The following is a 5285-nucleotide window of genomic DNA, read 5'->3' on the forward strand; positions in this document are numbered from 1 at the left end:
AACAACCTGCAACTGCTCTGTTTTCTGCAATTCTATCACAAGAAAGACAAAACCTTCATTGGAAGTTCAAGATATTTAGTCGAACACATTTTATGCAACTTTTTATCATAATCAGGTTATGAGCTTATATTTCTTCCCAATCAGCAAGAAACTAAGACAAATCAACGCTTAAATACCTATGAATCAAATGATGAAGGAGACAGAATAGCAAAGGGCCGTTTCTATTTGAGAAGTAGACTTTCAACCATATCATACAACAACAAAAAACCAAGTGTAACCACCAAGAACCTGAAATGAATAAAAAGCATAAAGCAACTATGCGAATGAATCAAACGACAGAGCAGAACGATCCGCAAAGTCGCTTATATTTAAAATTAAAATGTAGACTTTAAAGCACAGAGTAATTGAACAAAACAGTGAAGAGACTAAAGCGGAAGAAGAGAGATGACTCCCACATCATAAAAGAAAGAGTAAGCCCAAACTTCTTGTTGATATAAAAGGTTACTTAAGCAAAGTGCAAAACTCACGCAGCCATGCATTGAGCACAAAGCGAACTATTCTTTCGCCTTTTACTAAAGAATACCGTGTGCGCGCTGCATTTAGTGGCATACGCCTATTTTTGGAGGGGTTCTCGAATTGAGTATCCCTACAATTCCAGTTTAATCAACTATAACAATAACGATCTAGTAAAATCCTACAAGTGGGTTCCGGGGAGGGTAGTGTGAAACTACCTCGAGGGGTAGAGAGGCTGTTTTCGATAGACCTTCGATTACGCCCGGCACTATGAACCAGTAAATAGATGGAAAACAAAAATAACCCGGCACTATGAACCATTCAAGTTTTAATCATTGATCTTAATAGGGATATAAGTGGAATTAACTGGTAGACTTTGTGGGTTTTCTATGTTAAACTTTCTGAATGAACATGATAATTTATTATTGCAAAGTTGGGAGTAACTTTCACTTATTTATCTTCTGAAACGAGTACTCAACACCTGAAAGATGACATTCTATTTAGGGAGTTCTTCCCTTGACAATAATATGAGCTACTGATACGAATAAGTTTGAAAAGAAAAATAAAAACCGAGTAAGTAACAGATTATCCATTGAAATGCACATTATATTCCCGAATCAGTCTGATAGTTGATTATATCACACTTTCTTCATCGTTAAGAGGTTTTGAGATTATGAAGTTTAGTGACTTTTGCAGTAATCATATGTTTTTTCATAATCTTAGGTTGTATGTATAAAACACTTTTAATCCAGCACAGTACCGGTCACTTGACTTCTTCATTGAAGATGAATCACAACAGGGTATCAAATGGGCGAGTTGGGCTGATTTTGGGCGGGTCAAAATAGAATAAGTAGAGGCATACATAGGATTTTTTCATAAGCGGGGCCACCATTTAAAACCGTGAACAAATAAGCAAATCTTTTAAAAAAGAACACAATTTGAATCGTATTAATAAAACACAACTCAAGTATATTACTACAACTTTTCTCGATAAGTTTTTATTGTTTGAAATGCATTCAAAACAAGCTCATTAGAAATAACACTAAATAATTTTTTCTACATAAGGCATCAAACATTCAATTAAAACTCATTATTCATTTGATTTCACAAATTATTTTTAATAAATTTTATCGTCGAGATTAAAGATGAACAGAAAGAAAAAAAAAAAAGCCGAACTACTTATGGAAGCAACATCATTCTTCTATATTCAAATAAAAATGTCAACGTTTTGTTAAGAATTAAGAACTAAAAGGTCAATAGTTCAAACCCATCTTGTGTTTCCTATTTGTAGATTAAGAAAAAAAAATTAAAATAAAAATTGATGTTGTGTAGCTTTGAACTCGCGACCTCATAAATAAAGTAGTGTCATTTACTTTATTTATTCTAGTTTTTGTTTCGACATTTCAATCACATATAAATATTTAGTAACATTTTCCGACGAAGCGGTGTCATCGCCTAAGGTAGATCCACCCATGCAGAAGAGGCAAAACTACCATATTAAGCCATGTGGCATAATCATAAGATGACAAGTGTAGATGTGTAGGACAAATTAAGCTCCAATAAAGTTGGAGTTTTAAAAATATTTTAAAATAAAAAATGAAAAAAAAACTACCAATTCAAATTGGGGAGTAGTTTCAAGTTGGAGTTTTAAAATAATTTTGAAATAAAAAAATAAAAATTAAAAAAATTAAATATTATCAATTCAAATTGGGGAGTAGTTTCTTCCTAATTCAAATTGTAATAATTAGTTACTCTTTTTGGATTTGAATTTAAACGTACTTAACTTTTTTTTCCTACGAAAACAATAATTGTTATATATTGAAAATTACAAAGTATATATTTAATTAAAAAAATCTGCTCCTCACTCTCTTTGAGAGAGTGAAATGCACACTGCCACATAAGCCTTTAGTTTGGAAATAATTCGACTCTAAAATAGTTTAAGGAGATAATAGGACCCCGTAATGGAAAGGTGTGTAGTTGGAAATATGATCATAGTTCCGGGGGAGGGGGTGTACTTATGCATTTTTCCCTTTTTCTTTTGTTATGGTCATATATAACATATCAAATAAAAAAAGAAATTATTTTAAAGATATTTTAGCAAAGTTATTCATGCATCAATTTGGGCTAATAATCAACCCAATTTTAGATTGACTGAGATGGACAAATGGGCGGGTCAATGACCAGCCCAACCTTGGACGAGTTGAAGGGATCAAATGGGTTTGGGCTCAGATTGTCACCCCTAGTCACATGATTTGTTCATATTATAGAGAAAATTTGATTTGCTGAAAGTATGACATTTTACGAAAAAATGCTACATATGGGGAGCTGAGAAGAGAAAAGATAGTCAATTTTAAGATGGCTAGAGTTTTAATACTTTTCTTGTATTTGTTTAACAGTAGCAAAGTAGTCAGAAGCAATAAGAGTTAAAATAGCCTTTTCGTGTGCAATGTTAAGTAGTACTACTATAATAGTACAATTTTACAAAAGTTTTCTTTTAAAGTTAATTTCTACCTATAAACAAAAACCAGAATAATCTCCTCTAATTTCATTCGGCCCGTTTTCATATCTTGGTGTGTTATATTAAATTGAAGGGGAGAAAGGAAAGCAAGGAGTTTATATATTGTACATAAAATTATTAGTATATGGATAGGGCATCTTAATTATACATAAAATAAACAACATTCAGTAGCAATAGTTATTTCAGAGAAAATATTAGGGGAAAGCTCAAGTAATAAGATGTCCCTCATCGGCTGGCAAAAAGAAAAACAAGGAGTTGGAGGGGTATAGAACCATGGCAAGGAGCTACGCTGAAACATACTTACCTGGACGGGGTCAATGGGCGATCAATAAGACCCATGGCCTAGGTTGGTGACCTCTATTGCACTTTGGAGGGGTGCTCGTCTAAGGTCGACCCAAGTGGTTGACTCTACGTCATAATTTGTGGTAGTGGGGGCCTGCGTTCGCGCGGTCCTTACCCAATTCTACACGTAAAATTTTCTTCTCAATGGGTTATATATTGTCTAATGGCCCAGAAGTCCCGTAATGAGGTTTTTTTCTACACGATTTTATTGATCAGTCTGTGAGCATGATCCTAAAACTTGCCTACATTGGAAGTTTGAGATACGCAGTAAAGCATTCTCATACCATTCAGAAGCAATTCAAACACACTGAATATCAATGTAAAGCCATTTTATTATAACTATAAAAGGTGAAATTCAAACAACCTGCTGCTGCTCTGTTTTCTGCAATTTCAAACACTAGAAATACAAAACCTCATTATAGGTTCAAAAAATTTAGTCCAACACATTTAGTTTTTGGAGGGGTTCTCTTTACTGAGTTTCCCCTACAAATTTAGTTTCAATCTTTCAGGGTTATATTCAAAAGTGACATGAAAAGTTAATTTAGGTTTTCATGGTATTTATTTTGTGTTAATTAAACAACTGTTATTACCAAGTAAAACTCTTAAAGGAAAAAAAGATAAAAGAAACTTGGACATAGAGCACAAGCACAGTCGAAAACCAAAACAGAGCATCCTCATCATCTAGACTAGCAATAAATCTTTTGAGGATAGAAATTCAATTCTCTAAGTCTGGCAGCTGAATGGTAATTTTGTGAATGAAAATGAAGATTTGTTACTGCAGTTGGAAGTAACTCATTTATCAAATTGAATTTTATTTTCCGGAAAAGAGATATGCAACAATTTGAAATAGAAAGGTTGTGTAGGGAGTTCTTTCCGTGACCAATCTGATGGTTAAGCTTGATCGTTATGTTCTAATAATTGTGAACAGAGATAAAGCCCTCCTAAGTAGTGATTACCTAGCTAAGATGTACATCATCTTCCCCTAATCCGTCTGTAAGGGTGTTTATGTGTTTATGGTTCGGTTTAGATAGATTTTTTCCCTTTAAAAAATCAAACCAATTCAAATACATTTCACCGATTATATTTTAGCGTAATACTACCAATCAAATTACTCTTTAAGAAAGTTATTATTTACCAAGATATCTTAATGATAATAGAATTAAAAAGTGACGAATAATTTAAGGATTCAATCAGAGATAAGTTATTTTTAACATGATACGTATTCTTGGATATAAACTAGCATTATCAAGATGAACTGTCTTGATTACATAATCAAAATATTATGCTCTTAATTGAGAAAAGCAATTTCAAATGCCAAATTGTAGATTGACTATAAACATACATGTAATCATCTTATATATGCATCTATAAGTGGTTCACATGATAGGTGAATGTGCCCACATTCACCTTTTATATCTTCCAGAATTCAAGGGACTGTCCTAACTTTAGCTGGTATAATCAATTTATTATGAGAACAAGCAACACAAGAGAATTTTTAAAGAATCTTCTAGTTCTTCAATAATTGACATTACGGACCTACTCCAACTTTCACAATCGGAATTCGACCTTGATATAAAAAAGTCCACTCCCGAGCAAACTTTCCAAAAATTATCCCATTTCCATTTTTTGCCAATTGATACCGAAATGACCTACAGACCTCTAAATCAACGTGCGGACACGCTCCTACGACCAAAATCTCCATAAGGAACTATTCCCAGACTCGAAATCTCAAACGGACATCGATAACATCAAAATTCACTTCAAGCAAAAGTTATGAAATTCTTAAACTTTCAAAATGTTAACGTTCCATAATAAACGCTGAAATGCTCCCGGATGATCCGATACTCAACCTGAATATACGCCCAAGTCCGAAATTATTATACGAACCTATTGAAACCTTTAAATCCTAATT

The 5285-nt window shown here is 33.2% G+C and overlaps 2 non-coding genes across 2 annotated transcripts; both read left to right on the top strand.

Annotated features, from left to right (window-relative positions):
* Positions 1 to 529: 529 nt before the first annotated feature.
* Positions 530 to 646, top strand: LOC142179313 (U5 spliceosomal RNA). Its single transcript, XR_012707351.1, has one exon. It is a non-coding gene; the product is annotated as a U5 spliceosomal RNA (small nuclear RNA).
* A 2681-nt stretch (positions 647 to 3327) lies between these two features.
* Positions 3328 to 3488, top strand: LOC142179312 (U1 spliceosomal RNA). The gene has a single exon (XR_012707350.1). It is a non-coding gene; the product is annotated as a U1 spliceosomal RNA (small nuclear RNA).
* Positions 3489 to 5285: the final 1797 nt, after the last annotated feature.

This window comes from Nicotiana tabacum, unplaced genomic scaffold, assembly GCF_000715075.1.
Source record: "Nicotiana tabacum cultivar K326 unplaced genomic scaffold, ASM71507v2 Un00583, whole genome shotgun sequence".
Classification (NCBI taxonomy): Eukaryota; Viridiplantae; Streptophyta; class Magnoliopsida; order Solanales; family Solanaceae; genus Nicotiana; species Nicotiana tabacum.